A 20,655-nucleotide genomic window follows, 5' to 3' on the forward strand; every position below is an offset into this window, starting at 1 on the left:
ATTGGATTAAGGTGGAATTAACCTCATCCTCAGATCCAAATGGAGCCTAACTAAAATAAACCAATTTGTGTAATAGTATTCCCTTTACCTCAGTGAGACTTGCAATAACACAGGCCTAAGCCAAACAGGCTAGAGCTGTTTCTAGATCCAAGTGATCCATTTGGACTGATTCTCCAATCAGATTGGAGTACAGGACTATTTTGGCTGTTTGGGAGAGAAGGTCTTTCTCTAGGTGGTATGATATTCAGAGATGAGGGTTGGAACTTCTGTATGCCATTTTTCTACCATGAAGGAAGCCAGCCTAAAAACTTAGCTCTCAGATAGTTACATGTCTACTTCCTTCAAGTCTTTGTTTTAAGCCAATAAAAATCCTTCATGGCTGCTAGGCATGGGGAAGGAGATAGAAGGTAGATCAGACTACTACACGAGGCCTTAAAGCAGCATTTCAAAATTCCAGATAAAAGAAATAAAAAAGGAGACAACTATTTGTCAATGTAGGCACAAGCCATGCAGATACAGTAACAGAAAAAGAAAACGCCACAAGAACAAAATGTTGTTGAAAATTGACCTCCGTGCTTTGGAGGCAAAATGTAACTTCAAGACAGAGTCTGGGATAAAGAGGAACAAAAGCTTTATTGCTTTGCCATGCCAAGGAGGCTGCAGCAGGATGCATCCTTCAAAATCTGCAAGCCTTTGTGGAGGAAGCGGCTGGGGGATTTTATAGGGAAATACAGGATCTAGCCAGCTTTGACAGGAATTGTGTATGGCTGCCAGCCTCGTTAGTCATTTTCATGGTGGTACCAGGTGCCTGAAATGAAAGGCTGTGAAAGGAGGAGGGGAGGTTTGCAAAAGAGAGGAAAAAGGTTACCTTAAGATCAAGCTTTGCTGAAGCATCAGTGCAGACATTTTGATTTTTGTTCAACTTTGTGCTTTTGAGTGGTTTCGAAACAGGAAGTGTAACTGTCATCTGGCTGTTCTCAAGCCTGAATGTTCCCCTTTGGCCCCTCTTGGGGTCTTGGTATGTCAATTGTCAGCTGCAAGTAGGAATTTTGAAATGGGAAAATGGGGAATCCTAAGAATTGGGGGCAGTGTGGAAAAAGCAGGAGGAAAAAGAAGAAAGAATAAGAGTAAGAAAGAAAATGATACAGAAAATGATTACTGAGTTATTTAATTATATTTCTGTCATACACTGAGATGGAAAATGACAAAAGAAATAGAGATAGAAAAAATGTTAGTGCATATGGAAAGAACACTTGTTCTACCTCTCTTTGATAAACTTCCTTTTATACTCCTCCATTAGCTATTCCAAATCTGTGCCACTTCCCGCAAAGTCCCATTCAATCGATGAGCAGCCCACTCTAAACAGAGTATTTCTTTTACTATAGGAAAGTGACGTCATCGGGACCTAATGACTCGGCGTTCTACCATTCTAATTACAATAGTCCCTCCATCCACAGATGGTTTTTTCCTTCTTTCAAGTCTCCAGAGGTGGTTTCCCGCATCTTTTTTGAGGAGAAGGCCCCCATCTGTACTCTTCATCTCCTCTCTAGACCTGGTTTATCTGTTTTCCCTTCAAAACTTTTATTTTCTACAGACTCCTTCCTTTCAGCTTAGACATATGCTTAATCTCTCTGTCTTTGAGAAATTTCTCCAATATATTGTACTGTTTTCTGGCTAGCTTTTGGGGGGAAAAAAAATCTACACTTGCTTCTTCCACTCCTGCAATATTACCGAAGCAGCACTGGCAGGTAATAAATGATCCAAACATTAAATCCAAAGGACTGGGTCTCACTATGACATTTTATTTTTTAATTATTCCCTCCCTGTAGAAACTCTATGCCCTTGGTTTCCCTGACTGATGGGCCAGAACTTTTCCACTTGCTATTTAAACTTCTATGTTTCTGACTTCAGGTCTCTCAGTCTGTATCTCTCCCCTAGGAAACTTGAATTCCCAGAACCTACATGCTGGTACCTTTGCATCCCTACTTTAGACTTTTCTGCAAGTACCTGACCCATCAAACCCATTGCCTACTAGATACTTGGACTAGAACACCTCACCGGAAGTTCTTTCCTCTACTCATCACTGAGCTTCTGTCTCTTTATTTCCTGTCTTCACGAGGGGCACACATTCTCCCAAGCAAGAACTGTGGGAATCCAATCGACATTCATCCATCATTACCTTCTTTCAATTAGTCACTAAAGTTTTCTCATCCCTTCCATATAGTGCTACAACAGCTTCCTGTCCAACTCCTCTTCTTACTTCCAATTTCACCCTCTGCCATCTCTTCCTCCACGTGCTGCCAAGAGGGATATTGCTAATAAAAGTTAAATATAAGTCTGATCATGTCATTTTCTTGTTCAGAATTCTCTAGCAACATCCCATCACCTGCAGGATTAAAGCTAAGTTATTGCTCAACATCCTTGGCAGACGTACAGGAACCTCCATGCTGTGGTGCTTCTGTACTTGTCCAGCCACATCTAGCTTATTAAGCAAACTGCTTAAAATTCTCCAAACACTTATTAATGCTGCTTTAAGATCCTTAATTTTTGTGCATGCTATTCCCTCCGACTAAACTGACCTTTTCTTTATCTTTTCAACTTTAGAAAAGTCCTATGCATCTTTCAAAACCCTGACAAACACCACCCACTCAAAAAAAGTGATCCCTATCCCCGGACAGAATCCAACCCGCACCCTCACTGTATTGCCATTCTATCTTAAACCTACTTCTATTCTTGCACTTCTCACATAATACTACAATTTTGTTCACCATCCTTCTGCCTCGTTACCCTATGACCTCATTGAAGGTAGGGACTTTGTCTTATTTTGGTTTTTATTCCCAGCACCTAGAACAGTCTGATTCATAATTTATCATAACAAGTGTTGGTTCATATAAATTAAATTCCAATGCATGAAAGGTTTTTGTGGCCCACAGAATATTTTATACAAACATCCAAAGGACCTTTTATGTAAGCTTCAGATGGTGAGGCAACATGAATTTATTTTAGGGGCTGTAGTACTACAAAACAATTAGGACTTTTCCACATAGCAGATTAAGAATAAAGGCCTCTGTTCCTCATTTTCAGTGGTACAATAGTGGATGAAGGTGCAGCTGGGTCCTGATAAAAAGATATCAGGATATATGAGTGGTTTCAGGAAAATTAACAGATGGAGTAGAGTGTTAGCTAAAGAATAAGGAAAGTCTGCTGTGAGGGCAAGCTGATGCATATAGCATAGATACCCAGTGTTGTTTTAATCAATTGACAGTGAGCAATTTTGATGAAAACAGCGACTCACCAAAGACATTGTATAGATGTGGATAAAAGAAGCATACCTAAGTTGAGGCAAGCACGGGGCACTGTTATTTTATACAACAAAAATATTGGGTTTGGGAGTGAAATCCAACTGAATCTTGGTAGGCTTTTGATAGCACTGAAAATCACCAAATAACATACATGCAGGCAAATAGGAATTAAGAACTTTCTCTTAGAGTTGAAAGTGAGGATTTGGGTATTAAAATGAATATAAATTATGAAATATGGAATTAAAAATGACACCTATAATAACATTCATTTTCTTTTTTTTTTTAAAGATTTTATTTATTTATTCGACAGAGAGAGAGAGAGACAGCCAGAGAGAGAGGGAACATAGGCAGGGGGGGTGGGAGAGAAAGAAGCAGGCTCCCAGCGGAGGAGCCTGATGTGGGGCCCGATCCCAGAACGCTGGGATCACGCCCTGGGCCGAAGGCAGACGCTTAACGACTGAGCCACCCAGGAGCCCCATAACATTCATTTTCTACACCCAGGCCCTTCCTATTGTAGGTCACTTTCTCACCTGGTGAAGCTGGTGGGGGTGGAGCCTGCCTCCCCCAAGTGAAACTCGTTTTCCCAGAGCAACCTCACGAGTTTTTTAACTCTTTGCCTCAAAGACATTTAACGCGAAGAGGCAGGACTGATGGGAAATACATTTTGGCAAGAATTGGGCAGCAATTTAAGCTGCATCAAGTTCCAGAAAAGGCAAGTTGGGATTCTGTCAGCCTACCCAAGCTCTAGCGCTCATGGCTTCCGTGGTACAACAGCTGTGCTTGTACTAACAGTGGTTTCATGGTGGTATTTCTGGGGCTAATTCCCTGACATCACTTTAGAGATGATTCTTGATGATGTGGTCTCTAAACATAAGATATTTATCTCTAAATATTCCTTAATAAATTCCTTTTCTACTTAAATTATCCCAAGTTGATTTAGGATATCTAAAATTTAACATCTTGACTGGCCATCAACCTTTCTAACAAATCCAAAAGTGTAATCTCTTCTTGAGCGTGTACTGCATGCATGTAACTATATCAGATGCTAGGGTAAAGGGTGAGGGCAGAAGTGAAAGCAAAATATAAGACCCAGGCTTTCTCTCAGGGGCAAGCAGGCTCCAAGAACCATAAAGTGAGCTAGGATGATATAAGCAGTAAGTTGAAGTACAGCTTGTAAATTGTGCAGTTCAAAAGTAACACTCATTTCTGATGATGGAAACACAGGGGGATTCATAAAAGAGATATATTTGTAATTAATTCTGGAAGAATGGGTAGGATTTTTGATAGGGCCATGGTTGGAGTGGAGGAAGTGGGGATTGTTATGGAAGGATGCAAGGTTGAAGGCACAGTATCATCAAAAGCAAATAAGAGAAGATAGACAATGTAAAATGTCTAAATGTTGGCTACTGTTTCAACTATAATCAAATACTGAGGAACATGGTCCACTTTAAAAATGATGGTCTATTTATTTTTAGAAACAGGAGAGTTCCCAGGCACACACATCAGAGGGCTCAAGCTGAGTTCCAAGGGCCACTTTCCAAGACCTATCAAAACACAAACTGTTCCACAGACCCTCTGCCTTGTAGATTCAAGTTCCTTGGGCAGTAGTTGATGTGCTGCGCTCACCTCAGCCTGGTTCTTGTCTCCTGTTGTCCAGAGTTACACAAGTCTTGGGTCAAATGATGACTTACAACTTTTTTGAGAGTGAAATATTTTTTTTTCAAAATAAATAATATTCAGAAGTGCAATATTTCAAACAGATAAAGAGGATTCTCTCTGGTGGAGGGAGACATGGAAGATCTCACAGCCTTTTTTTCTGCGCTCCATATTCGCCAGGTCATACACTTTGACACTTTACCTTGGAACTTTTTTTTTTTAAGATTTTATTTATTTGACAGAGAGAGACAACGAGAGAAGGAACACAAGCAGGGCGAGTGGGAGAGAGAGAAGTAGGCTTCCCGGTGAGCAGGGAGCCCGATGAGGGGCTCGATTCCAGGACCCTGGGATCATGACCGGAGCCGAAGGCAGATGTTTAACAACGGAGCCACCCAGGTGTCCCTGGAACTTCTAAGAATATAAAGAATTAAGGTTTCTAATCCACTGTGTTATACAAAGGTGAAATTCCATAGCAAGAGCAAGAAATCACTTTAGAGGAATCATGATGAGAGAATCACGCTAACGTATGTTTGATTTTTAAATGGGCTATATCAAAGCCTCTTGGACTCAATAATTTATATCGTGATAATAAAGGGGGAAAGGATGAACAAATAAGCTACACATATAAAGATATTATGGGGAGTCATAAAAATTAAGATGGAAAGAAAGAAAATACATGTTATAATTTGGGGAATAAAGACGTTTTAGATATAAAATAATAATAATTATTATTAGATTTAAGTAAGGACTACTCTGAAAGTAAAGGTAAAAAATATGTTACTTAGTTTATTGTTAAAGACAAAGATACATCTGTGGAAAGTTTGTTGTCATGGGTTATAGAGGTAAAAGCATAGGCAAACATATGTGTCTATTGCTTTTTTAATAAAATAATTTGTGCTAAGTATAACTGAAGTTATACTCTTCAGTGCTAACACTGTGATAATATAATAAGTGAATCTTTGATTTTTTGGGAGGGAAGTGTTCAAGACACCATGAAGAATGCACTGAGCTATCAATGTCAAGATTCCAGTACCAGACCACCCAAGAGCTAATTGGACTAAGAAAAGGGTGTGTTCTGTTTGGATGATGTGTGTTTTCCGGAAGAAAAAAAGTTTTCAGAATGTGGTATACTAATCTATACATATATGCCCTGAAGCATGTAGTGAGTTCAAGCATGTTTATTCAGTCGTCTATGCCAAACCAGGCAAGGCAAAATGTTTCTCAATCTTCTTTAAAGCAACAAATCAAAGTGTTTTCTTGAAAAGGATCCTTTGAGGGGTGGTAATCTAGGGTCCTAGATTGCCACCCAGGAACCACAAAAACCTAGCGAGATATCAACCTATGTTTTTTCCCCTTTGCATTATCTCTTAGTTGTGCTTCTCTTCAATTCTGGAAGGAGACTAAAATATAAGAGTAAATATAAGAGTAAAAAAGAAAATGTAGATAGGAAAAGAAGAAATTTGTGTTCTCATGATATTAGGAGAATTTCCACTAAAAAAATTGTTATGTGTATATATATATTTACGTAAAGCTCTCACCATGTTGCCAAAAAATATTTTAGGCACAGTCAAGGTCCTTACCTTCTAGGAGGGTGAATAAAGAGGAAAATGAGACAACCTTAGACTGCAATAAGTGGCATAGAGGAAAGAAACTGGGTGATGTGGTAGTAACTGGGAGCAGGTTTAATTTGTGTTTTCATGTAATTAACTTCATTTCATCTTCATTATAAAGAGGGTTGCCAGGAAAAGCCTTTTTTTTTAAGATTTTTTATTTATTCATTTGAGACATAGAGAGCAGGAACAGAAGCAGGAGCAGGGAGCAGGGTCAGAAGGAGATGGAGAAGCAGACTCCCTGCTGAGCAGGGAGCCTGATTCAGGGCTGGATCCCAGGATTGCAGGATTATGAGCTGAAGGCAGATGCTTAACTGACTAAGCCATGAAGACATCCCTGGGGAAGGTCTTTCTAAAAAGGTGTTATTAGATCACAGTGCTGACTAAAGTTAAGTTGTTGCGTATCATGTGAAAGCTCTAAGGGAGGAATCCTTCAGGCAGAGGATCAGCATATGTAAAACTCTGAGCAGGAAGCAGTTTGGTATGATGGGGAGGGGCATGGAGTGCACTGAGGAAGGTAGATAATGATGTCAGGAGGTAGAGAGCTGGGCAGTGGTCAGACCAGTTAGACCACTGAAGAGGTTGAGCTCAGCTCCAAGAACATTTGGAAGATACTCAAGGGTTTTAGAAGATGACCTAGTCTGGTTGGCTTTGTAAAAGAACACTTGGGTTTGCTGTGTGGAGAATGCTGCATGCTAGCAGACTGATGGGCCCTGGGGGATGAACTGGAGGCTGCTTTGTATGGTGATGGTGGCTTACAGCGGGAATGGCAATGGAAATTGAGAAGAAAGGATACTCCAAAAGGGCTTTGGAGATGAGTTGATGGACTTTCTGCCATTTTATATGTGACAAATGGGATGGGGGTTCACAAGGAGATGGAAAGAGCTCTAGAATGACCTCAACGTTGATTTAAACAACAGTGTCTTTTTGCCTTCCACTTACTGAAATGGGGAAGGATATGGAGGAGAAACAGGTTTGTGGAAGGAATCAAGAGATCTCTGTTAAGCCTGAGATCTTTCTGGAACATCTAAGTCAAGATGCCAAGTATACAGACAGATAAATGTGCAGGACTCCCTCGCATACGTGTGCAGCTAATATTTTACACGAAGGCACCCAGTAGCATCTCCACAGAGTTGACACTTCTTAAAAACCCTACACAAAGACTTAGGATAATGCTAGAACCAACCGTGCTGTGATTTGGGTCCAGATTCTGAGCCTCAACACCCAAAGTGGCTTCCAAATCTAAGCTCCATTTAGAGTATGCACTTACAAACCTCAGCATAAGCTAATTTTCTTCTCTTTAAGCATTCTAATCTATAACATACAGTATACTTCCATTATGTCCAGTTGGACATATTTTATTGCTTACCCTTCACCTCAGGTGGCCTGCCTGATGTTATTTTCAAAAGATTAATCCTGGGGGTTATATTGCATAAGACTGTTCTTTATTTGACCTGAAACATTCCTTCACTCCTAAAAGACAGACAGGATGTGGCCTAATAGGAAAGGGTTCATGAAGCTCCAGCCCTAGTACAGCTGGTGTCCATTCTCTGCCTGTGGCTGCCAACAAGGCTAGGAGATGGCTGCTCTCCTAAGTATGTCAGACGCTGCAGCTGGGAAGGTGCAGTTCTCTGGGAATAGCCTCTAATAGGCCCCCCAAAGTGGGTGGCATGTTTATCTTTCCCCTTGAAAAACAAAAGGTCAACTAGGAACACATGTTTCTATGACAACAATAAATTCAAAAGAGATGCTTAATCCCAGCAAATGTAGACACAGGGGAAGAGGGAGAGATAAGTTGGCCCATTTGGAGAAGGTAGGTCTTGGTAGTACATTGAGTTTCTTTTCATTTCAACTTAGTCCCCACCTGAATTTACACAGGATTAAAGGCTTTGGTGAAGAAATGTGTGAAAAAATGAATAATGTCCCAAAGGATATAATCTGTACACCACTTAAGAAGGAGGTATTAATCTGGTACAACAAACTAGTGGTCTTTTGTCAGTAAATGATGCTATTGATTTTCAAAATGGGTATTTAAATTGGTAGTATTAGAAATGACTAAATCTCGTCTGTCTTCTACACTTATTGAAAAGCCACATTTATAAATATGTTATTTAAAAAATTATTTTGTCGTTTGTATTCTCAATGGTCCAACCTATTTTATCCTGCCATGATTTTGCCAGTTTTCAGCACATGGGTACCGATAGATGAAATGTGGAAATATTTCATCAAATTACATGCTAAGATGGGAGGAGGAGGGAAACAAAAACAGTAAGAATCAAGTAGAAAGGAAAACCAAATGGAAGGAAAATCCTATTCAGAACTCTTAATATCTGAAGGGAACAGAAAGAGTGAAGAGGATCGCGCAGAAGAATAATACCATTTTTGTGTCTTTTCTTTCAATGTATAAAAATGGAAGAATAAATACTTCGCAGAGTATTACAAAATGTTCTCTAAACTATCTCAGAAAGAGCAAAAAAAAAAAGACACGAAATAGAACTTATTTTTGTTTTTAAAATCACAAATCCAATGTGTCCTTATTGTGAATTCTTCAAAAACTTCACAAGAATATGGGGAAACCGTGGAATTCTCTTCACCGCTGTCTCCTCATCTCCACCGTAGAGGGAGTCTCTCGTAAAAGTTTGTTGCATAATTTTCCAGAGTTCTTCTGATTGCACTTTAAGGAGACTTGGAGAGCAGGCAGCATGAGGTAGTGGAAAAGCACCAAGATGGAAATGTTACTTCCCAGGGTCTGCCAGTCTGTGGCTTTTGGAGAATCGATTTACGTCCTTGGCACTCTGGTTCCTGATGTGTAAAAGGAAGTAGGACCCGGGAGAGGTGGGGTGATATTTACCACCAGCCACAGGCTACTGGAAATCTGTGGGATATTTTTGGCAGTCTCGTTTGTCATAATAACTGGGAGAGCTACCTGATATTTGTATCCCTGAGAACAGGGATGCTAAGCATTTCCAAAGCACAATGAAGAATTTTCCCAATCTAAATCCCAGTAGGACCTTCTATCCCAGGAAAAATAGGAGCCTTACTGAGGTCTTGTCCAATAGACAAGGTGTGGTACAGAACAGTTACTGGTGATGTCTACCAATACTAACACTTGTTGGCTTACCAAGGGCATTTCCTTCTCAGAAACAAAATTTTTGTACATCCCATAAGGGTTTTGTTTACATTAAAGTGGTTTTCTTTGTGTTCTAATTCAATAGAAAAGGTAGTTTTTAAGTCTAGAAATAGTCTATTGTTTTATCTCTCAGCCTACATTTTGCTTTTATTCAAGTTTTTAAGATGGTCTGCTGGGAAACCAGTTGTTTTGATTATTCTCTTCTTTTTTTTTTTTTCTTTCGGTATTATGTGTATCTCATTAGTGGTTCACTTGTATAGAAGTTTGCCTCTTTCATCACACATGCAAATTCCAATGAGAACACTACAATATAGATAAATGTTCACCCCAGCCCAAAGGCCTCAAAGCAGACCCTGCATCCAAGTGANATAAATGTTCACCCCAGCCCAAAGGCCTCAAAGCAGACCCTGCATCCAAGTGATTTCTGAATGAGGGTTTAATATTCAACTATTTTGTAAATTTCTCCACATGCTCCGCAGGGGCCTGTAGTCAAACCTTTCTCCTATTAATTTTATTTTAAAAAGCTGATCTAATAACAATAATGAGTAATCAAGAAGTATAGAACACTATTTTACATATGTATAAAGTAAGTGGAAACCTATTTCTTCTAATGCTTTCACAAAAATCACCTAATGGGATATAACTAATGTGGGCGATAGGGTAAGCCAAGTACTATTATTTTCATTTTGTAATTAAGAAAGCGAAGGAATACAGCAGAGTTAACTTGACGTCCAAAGCATCTTCTTATAACAAACTCATTTTCTTCAAGGGTTTAAAAAACACCATTATGAACTTTTTTTTTTCTTTCTTTTGCAAATACACTTAATCTGGCAAGGTTCTTTCACACAGTAATAAATAGCATTTGTTATCTTTGAGGGAAAGCCAGCTGGTCTCCTTCCTAGTCCTGAAGTAAACAGAAGGCTGCCTGCTTGCCTTGAGTCTGCTTTTGCTAATTAGAGAATTTGTGGTCTGTTTTACTTTAAGGACCTTCTGGAAAATAGTAGCTCCCTTTTACCCTCAAGTTTCTGCGCAGCTCTGTGTTAGAAGATTCTCCTTGAGTATCCTCCACTCTTCCATGGGATGACAGTGAGAAAATCCCTTAGATCCAAGCAAGGATCATAGGGAGCAGAAGCAAAAGAAGATTTGGATAAGGAATTAATCCATATATGGAATGAGAACCATGAAGAGTTTTCATTTCTATTCTAATTTAAACTAAAACAAAGATCCAGCAAAACCCTTTGACTTTAGAGGCTTAGTGTAAATACATCTTACTAGTTTTTAGTTGAAAATCTTGAAGATCAAGAAAAAAAATTCTCTTTCTCACCTACTGCCACTCAGCCCCCACTACAATTTATTTGGCCAAGAGTAAGATACTAAAGATTGAGATTCCACAGCCTAATTTCCTCTCCACTTCAGCTAAAAAATATTCGGTCTTGCCAAGAGACTTCTGTACATCTTTATGTAAATCAAAGTTGCAGCAGGTGAGGGGGTAGGATAAAGGCAATGAAGGGAAAATAGAAGATTACTATAAGCAAAAGTCAAGGAAGAATTTGGGGTAGATCACGAAGAAAAAACATTTGGGAGAGCTACTTCTTTGTGGGAGATACTTTCAAATGAGAGATAGGACACCTACTAGAAGTTTTCCCAAGTGTTAAGAACATATTCTCCATCTCCCCCTCTCTGGTAATTTCAAGAGAGTCCTCAGTAAAAATGCCACATGCTTTTAACTACTTGGTTGACAGGCTGTTGTTAGTGTGACAGTGATGTTGGCACTGGACTGCAAGGAAACTAGTTTTTATGTGCATTACACTTAAAGGTTGAAATTTCGTTTGTGGACAACTCATCAGTGCATTCATCATACATTCACAAATGTTAACTGCCTGCTCCCCAGAGTTGAATGTTTTTCACGTGACTACTATCAAGCAACAGTAAGTAGAAAAGGAAATGACAATGAGGTACAAATGTTAATGGCAAACATGTCTATACTCTTTTCTGTTTCTTTTTCCTTACCTCTCCTTGAATACTTGTTATGTCATTTTCCTTACATATTTTCTTTTCTTTTTGCCCTCTGAAATTTTCGTGGTACTGGTACTCACTCAGATATTGAAAAATGTAAAATCTGGAAAATAAGGACTCTTCCTGTTTCTCAAATTGATTCAGTATTTGAATATCCATCCTGTTTCAGGGTATGGAGGATATAAAGGTGAACATGAAACATCTCTGCCTGTAATAAGAGAGTATCATACAAACACACTGGCACACATCATATAAAGATGAGATAAGGTATGTGTCTCCTCCACACACACACACACACACACACACACACACACACTAATCTAATTCTGGATTTACTAGAACTAAAACCCAAGCGCTCCTAAAATCATGTTGTTACTGCCATTCATTATTCACTGAGGCCTGGAAGAGTTTTGGGAAAACAAGACATCTGTCCATTTCCTGCTTACCCTATGACTTTATTAAAGAGCCATCTTTAGATAATAAGGGCTTTTCTAAAATATAAATTATTTATTTCTCTCCAAAGTCACATATGCTGACCAGAAGTCTCCACTATCCCAGGAATGATGTAGTTTTCAGGCACCACCATCTCTCCTAAGAAAACTTCCTGGAACTTGGAAAATTGGGTAAAAAAAACTTTTCAAATTCCTCTTATTATCATTTCTTCTCCTGTTCAAGGGGTTGTTTTTCATCCACATTTTTCACATCTTTCCCTTCAGGCAGTTTGATAAATTGTGGTTTTTATGCCTGCCCATGGCCCCTCTTCTGAAAAGTGAAATTAAACTCAAAAGGAAATTCACAGTAGTGATTTCTATAATTGGAACAAAGCCAGGGCTCTGCAGTATTTTATATTCAAGAAGAGTTATAAAAACTGGGTATCACTTGTGCCTCCACCTCTAAATTCATGAGCAAATATGATAAATGATTAGTGTGTATGGTTTTAAAAATAAAACCTTGGAGGCCAAACCACAAAACATCCTTTTAGAAGTTGACAAATCATTGGGTATTTTGTCACTGATTCGCTGTTGGTCATCAACAAAATCCATGCTCTCCCCACCACACACACACTTAACTTTGACTCTCTGCCTTCAGTTTGTTACTGAGTTGAATTATGTCTCACCCCTGAGGTCACTGGTTACTTGGCAGCCCTCTCCAGTGGGGACTGTTTCTTCCCCCACAACTCTCACAAGCCCAGACTGGTTCTTTCCTCCAACCAGATTTCTCCCAATCTCTCCAACTAGGTATCCTCTCTGCTCTTTCAGAAGCTGCTTGGTCCAGGTGACTCTCCTTCCCTCTTTCCATAAAAACATCTTCCTTTGAATGTTGTGTTATTGGAATACACTAATTTTTTTGTTGTCCTCATCTACCAACCCCTGGGTCACTCCACTTATTTCTTAAAGAGTTTCCTGTCTCAGTCATTCTTCCCAGCATTTCTTGTGTGATCACTAATGAGGATTTTAATAGCTACATAAACAACCCTTCCAATGTTTTGGCTTCTCTGTTCTCTGATATCCTCTCCTCCACTGACTTTGTCCTTTATCTTATCTTTGTCAACTATTCTCATGGTCATTCTTTAGAGTTCGTCATACCAATAAATGTCGCTCTAGCTTAATTTCAATTAGCCCACTTGTGACCTCCACTTCTTAATATCCCACCTTGAGCAATCTTACAATTACCGGTCCTATGAATGTTGCACTGTTCCTGCTGTGTCCAAACTTCCCTCCACATTTAGTTTAGATTCCACTGTCTACATTATACTTGTTACTTGGCACATCCTTTCAATTCCTTTGCCCTCTCTCCCTTCATGTCACCTGGCTGCCAATACTTATAACCCTGGTTAAATATGCTTTTCCACCTAGATTTACGTGACTAAATATGCTGGGGAAAATACAAAAACATCCATTGTCACTACCTTTAATTAATACATATCATGTCATTTTTCTTGCAAAATCCACAAATAACATACAATTTCATTAGAGTAAATGCTAGCCACAGGCCCTACAAAAATGTAGCTCCCTTCGACCTCTCTCACCATATCTCCTAGAGTGCTGAACCTGCTCTGGAAACACTAGCTTCCTTCCTATTCAACAAACACGTTAGGCATAACCTCATCTCTGGGTCTTTGCACCTGCTCTTCTCTGCTCTTGGAAATTCTCTTCCTCCAGAGGTCTCATAGCAACGTTCTCACCACCTTCAGGTCTTGTCCACCTTATCAGAAGCTGTTCTCACATTCTTTCTCAGACAACTCTCCACCATCCCCACCTCCAGTCCTACTTAGGTACTTTTCTTTTCATACCACTCAAAACTCTGACATATTATATGATTTATTTGTGTATTTTATTTTATTAATAATCTTATTAATTTTTCTACCCCATTAGGCTGGAATTGCAGAAAGACAGAGATGTTTATCTGCTTCATTCACTGCTATGGCCTCAGCCACTGAAATATACAGCATATGTATTATATGTAACATATACATGTGCCATAGTGGACATGCTGTGTATATGTGATAAAACATTATTGATTTCCTCTCCTTTGAACAGTAAGATATATTATGTATTTATGATCAATTTAATTCAGTATTTTGAAACTGATCTAAAGTTATGAAGATTGTAGAACTAATTCCAACCTGGACTTGTGAGTGACTATCTAAGGTATTGTTTGTTCAGCTTTAATTGGGTATATCTTTGTCCTTCATGTAAATATTGATCCCATATTTTAAGTAAAGTGCTACTTTAATGGTGTCAAATATATAGGAGAAACGCTTTAGCATTTTTCGCCTATTTATCCTGTTTATAAAATAACTAAAATATTAGTTTTTGGGTTGTTTCTTTCAGGGCTTTGCCCTCTTAAAGAAAATAAAATTGATTGTCTTGGAAGAAGACCAAGCACATGCCATCATTTCTAAGTATACCTCTTGTCAAAGTCAATAAAACAGATTTTACTTTGAAGTCTTCTCCTCAAGTGAAGAAAAGCATAGGTTTTTGGAATGAAGATATTCACTCTGTAATCAAGCCATCACTCTATGTGTAACTTACTTCCTCCTGCATTTGGGTGATCTTAAAGGAACACACCAGTGTCTTTCTTTCTGAGTACCAGTTCATATGCATCACTATGGGTCTTGCTAATCATTGCAAACTCCCAACAAACAATAAACCCCTGTTGTAATAAGTGTTAACTGCTGTTAAACAAATTAATACTTTAATATTAAATTTCTTAATTCAACTAAACAGAAATGTTCCTTGTATACTCTTCATGAGAAGTTAGATATGGCTTAAAACTAGAAGGAATTTGGTTAATGTAATATATTTTATCATTTTTTTGTCCCATAGTTGCTACTAAAATTCAACTGTAAAATCACAGATCAATAATAAATTCTAGGAGGAAACAAGACATATTTCCTTCATCTCTCTGAATACTATATAAAAACAAAAATAATCACCACAATAATAATAATATTTATTTTTTTAATTATTTATTTATTTGAGAGAAAGAGAGCATGAGTGGGAAAGGAGCAGAGGAAGAGGAAGAGAAATCTTCAAGCTGACTCCCAGCTGAGCACAGAGCCCCACATAGGGCTCGATCTAAGGACCCTGATATCATGAGCTGAGCAGAAATCAAGTCAGACACTTAATTGACTGAGCCACCCAGGTGCCCCAATAGTATTCGCTCTTTAAAGAACTGACATTGGGTGCCAAGAACAGTGTTAGTTTTTAATTATTTATTTATTGCTATAATGATGATCTTCACTGGAATAGAATAAGGAATGCTTTTTAAAAGGAAACATGATCTAAGCTGAGACATATGATTAGTAGGAAATGGTTAAAAAAAAATGATTTGGACTTTGGATAGGGAGGAATGATCCCAGCAGAAAGAATAGCAATTCAAAGGCCTAGCGGTCAGAGAAAATATAGCAAATAATGCAGATTGTTTCATATGGAACTAACACATGTAGTTTTCTAGGCTATAGATGCACGATGAGTTCGAGTGAATGTAGACAAATGGCCAGAAGAGAATTTCAAGCTTAGTCAAGAAGTAAATCATTAAGGGATATGTAAACCGTACCTACATTAAAGACTAAATTTTAACAGGGCGGATAAAAAAGGTAATTATTTCTTGCTTGCTTTTAGTTTAGTTTTTTTTTTTCTTTCTTTCTATCACTGTGTTTATTCCTCTTCTCTGGTTTCTCCCTTTTTTATTTCCCGTCAGGTCTCTGTTTCTCCCCTATATTTCATTTAAACACAAGAGATGTCATTGATTCATTCAATTAATCTTTGTTGAATACAGCTGCATATAAGACACTCTGCTAGACCTGAGAATGGTTACTCAGCAAGGGAGACCTGATTTCATCCCTGATGAAACTTGGAGCCTGGTGGACAAGCTTGACATGTTCAGAGAACTAAAATAAGCCAAGCGTTACTTAAATTTCAAAGTAGGGAAATGTTGTGAGATGAGGTCAGAGAAGAAATCAGCAAGACATCAAATTAGATAAGAAATTTTGGTCTTTATGCTAACAGCAACAGGAAGCCATCAAAGTACTTTAAGCATGGAGATGATATGATTTGGGTTTATAAAAGATCACACTGGCTTTGCGTGAAGAATCAATTAATAAAGGGGAGGAATAGATAAAGAGACATTGGTAAGTATGCTATTGCTGCTTACATTCCCTGAAAAAAAGATGGTACCTCAGAACAAGAAGGTGATGCTGGTGATAGAAGAGGTCAGTGTTACAGGTGGCGGTAGAGGTAGAAGAGGAAATGGAGACAAAGTATTTTATTTGAGGACATTTAAGAGATAAACTCATCAGAATTGTGTCTAACTTTGCCCATAAAAAAAAAAAATTAGACAAGCACTTCCTCCTCCAGCTTCCAAAGAGTAGCTATATATATATATATATATATATATATATATATCTATATATCTCCTATATCCTATCCTTCTGTTTTATCTTCTTCAATGTGGATTCCATTCCTTTATGCCATTGAAGTGGTTTTGATACAGACTCAAATGGCCTCAATAACAAACTGTTGGACATTTTCCAATCTGGTCTCCTCAAGCATCATTAGGTTGCTTCTTTCCAGAGCTCTCTATTCTGTTGACTTTCATAACCATAGATTCTCCTTTCATTTTGCTGGCTCCTTTTTCCCTCTTTTGCTAGTTTGGCTCACAGTTTTCTGTCTGGTCTTTAAATGGTGAATCTAGTCATGGTTAAATCTGAGGCCCCCTTTCGTTCTCACTCTATAGACGGTCCCTGAGCTATCTTATCCAAGATTATGCCTCTTAAAATTGTACCTCCATTCCCTACAATTTTTCTGAAATCCAGACTCAAATGTAATTGCAAAATCAGATCTCCATTTAATTCTTCACTGAGTTAGGTAAACTCAACATGCACATTCACAGACAGGGAAAAGTGGGGAAGGATGAGGTTGATGGCTAGGTGGGTATGTGTAATTGAGGGCAGCAGTGGATGAAAGAGGAAGTCTTTAGAAGTAAAGTCAAGAAATTGGGAAGCCAAGGGCATTGGATGCATTTTCCATGAGAATACTGAAGCTACCTGGAAATATGGTAAAATCCTCAACAAAATACTAACTAATCAAATCCAACAGCATTTTAAAGGATTACACACCATAACTAGGTGGAACTTATTCCTAAAATGTAAGAATAGTTTGACACATGAAAATTGATCAATGTAATACATCAACAGAATAAAGAAGAAAAGGATAAAAATACATGATCAGGATTTGATCATTTGATAACGAAAAAGCATTTGCTTTCTGCACTTCTATTCAACATAGTACTGGATGTCCTAAGCAGAGAAATTAGACAAGAAGAAGAAACAAAAGATATCCAAATTGGAAAGGAAGAAGTACAATTATTTCTATTTACGGATAGATGACATGTCTTATATGTAAGAAACCCTAAAGTCTGCACACACACACGCACAAACACACACACACAACAAACAAAAATCTATTTGTGCTACTAAAACAAAGTTAGCAAAGTAGCAGGATACAAACTCAATGCACAAAAAACAATTATATTTCTATACACTAACAATGAATAATCTGAAAAGGAAATAAAGAAAATAATTGCATTTACAACAGTAGCAAAAAAACCTTAGAAATTAACTTAATCAAGGAGGTGAAAGACTTAGATAATGAACACTACGAAGCATTACTCAAATAATTAAAGACACAAATAAATGGATGGATCACTCATGTTCGTAAATAGGAAGATTTAAATTGTCAAGATGTCAATACTTACCAAAGTGATCTATAGGTTCAATAACAATCCCAATGACATTATTTTGCAGAAAGAGAAAAATTCAAATAAAACTTATATAAAATCTCAAGGAACCCAAATAATCAAAACAATCTTGAAAAATAACAAATTTGGAAGATTCATACTCTTGGATTTCAAAACCTATTATAAAGATACAGTAATTAAACAGCATGGTTCTGGCATAAAGACAGACATACAGACCAACGGAATAGAATAGAGTGCCCAGAAATAAACCCTTGAATATAAGAGTCCAAGATCATTCAGTGGGGAGAGTCTTTTCAAAAACCAGTGCTAGGAAAACTGGATATCCACATGCAAAAGAATGAAGTTGGACCATTACCTAATACTGTACATAAAAATTAACTCGACATAGATCAAATGTAAGAATCCAAACAATAAAACTCTTAGAAGACAACGTTAGGCAAAAGCTTCATGACACTGGATTTGGCAATTTTTTTTTTTTGATATGACACCAAAGGCAAGGTAATAAAAGCAAAAATAGACAAGTTAAACTTCAGAAAAGTTACAAACTTTTGCACATCAAAGAATGCTATCAAGAGTAAAAAGACAATCAATGAAATGGGAGAAAATATTTTCAAATCATGTATCTGGCATGAGTTTAGTACCAAGAATATGGGGACAACTTCTCAACTCCTAAAACTAGAATAAGAAAAAAACCTGATTAAAAAATGGGCAAAAGCTTTGCATAGTCATTTCTTCAAAGAACATATATGGCCTATAAGCACATAAAAAATGCTCAATAACTAATTATTAGATAAATGCAAATCAAAATCATAGTAACTACATATGTGATAATCCTAAACTAAAAACCAACTTTATGCCCATTAACAATTGAATGGAACAGTGAAAACGGAGTAACCGGATACATCTAATAAGAACCTGAAATACATAATTCTGCCCTTAAACAGACATAAAAGAATAGACATCATATTATCCTTTTGTGCATTGTTCAATGAAAAAAAGTAAAACACACAAAAAGCACATGGCAGGGCACATTTTGAGTGCTGGTGACATTTGCTGATCTGAAAGTGGTTACTTAGATGTGTGGTTGGAGTTAATTCATTGACGTACACATTTATATTTTCTTGCACTTTTGGGGGATATACTCTATTCCTTAATTAAAAAGAAAACATCCTAACTGTCACAAAACTACAAGTACCTAGAAACAGAATTAGTAACATAGGTAAGTTGTCTATATGAAATAATCTATAAAACAGAACCTGAATAAATAGGGAGATGATATAGGTTCTAGAATAAATAAAAGCATCCTACAAATTGATGAAAAACAACCAAAAAGGCAAGATTCAATAATAAGCAGCAAAAGAGATGGACAGGCAACTCATGGGAAGGCAATGCCAACGTTGAAACAATGTCAAAGTTGTCAACTACACTTCAAAAGAAAACTCATGAAAATGCAAGTTAAAACCACAATAACATTTTTCAAAATTTTTATAAAATACCCATGATATAAAGGTCTAATGGGGAAAAATAGAAGCTTTCTTTGCCACATTACTAGCAGGGGAAAAGTGTTAACTGAACTTTTCTTGAAAATAGTCTGGCAGTATCTATTATAATTAAAATCTCATAAGCCCTTTGTTTGGCTCTACCAAAATGATAACGCCATACATAAACCTGTGTGTACAACATTTTTGTTTGTTTGCACCACGGCTCACAATAGCATGGTGAACAATTTGAATGTCCATCAATGATGGAATAGATCTGTTTGCTGCATCTGAGGGGCTATCCATGAGCCACTGCAAAAAAATAAAAAATAACAAAGAAAGTTGAAGAGAAATATGGTCTTTTCTTGGTTCTGTAAAAACAAATACCCATTTATCTGCATAATGTCTTGTAAAGGACTAATCTATTACTCTCAGAGGTATGGAAGCGGGCAAGGCTAGGGGTCAGGTGAAGAGATTTTTTAACTTGTTTTTTTTTCCTCTTTTATTGTTTCAGTTGTTACAATGAGCATGTATTTATATGTATATATATATATATATTTTTTTTAATTTAAAGGTATTTATAAAGAAGAAAGTTTCCTTCTCAAATCAAATATATGACACTTGTCTTTCTTTTTCGTAAAACCTCATACCTCTGGCTTCACTCATTTCAAGCTTCAATGCCAGTTGTTTCTTGTCCACTTTCATTAACTTCCCTTGAAACTGGGCTAGCTATGCCAGCTTTTCTTTTATTATGATGGTTATTTACATGCTCCAAGTATTTACAGCGTGTTAGGATGGCTCTGTGGCCAAGTTTAAAAGGAGATTCTGGTAAATCCCTTCCACTTACAAAGCTTTTATCTATTACTAGGCTGTAGTTCATTGCTCTCCTGTTTACTTAAAGATTTCATCTGGGTTCTTTATGCTTTGCCAGGACCCAAAGGCACACTTTTCTCTTGATGCATTCCAGTTTCCATAGTACTATTTGCTGGCTTGATTCTCTAAGAGAGATCCATTTATTGAATCACAAAGACTCTAGATTTAACCCAAGATAAATGCTGAATATTGCTTTGGGTCCTGGAAAACATCAGATGCTCTGTGAATAAGTGGCTCAACCTCGAAGTTAAATGCAGCCTGTTTTGAAGTTCCAAATGCACATTCCTCTTCAGTGTACTCTGTCACCGTAAGATTTCTGTACCCCG

At 37.6% G+C, this 20,655-nt stretch overlaps 1 long non-coding RNA gene across 1 annotated transcript in view; it reads right to left on the bottom strand.

Annotated features, from left to right (window-relative positions):
• The window catches only part of LOC117796434, a 328,247-nt gene that overhangs the window by 20,628 nt on the left and 286,964 nt on the right, over positions 1-20,655 (bottom strand). The window lies entirely within an intron of this gene.

The sequence above is a fragment of the Ailuropoda melanoleuca genome, chromosome 15 (genome assembly GCF_002007445.2).
Source record: "Ailuropoda melanoleuca isolate Jingjing chromosome 15, ASM200744v2, whole genome shotgun sequence".
Lineage (NCBI taxonomy): Eukaryota > Metazoa > Chordata > Mammalia > Carnivora > Ursidae > Ailuropoda > Ailuropoda melanoleuca.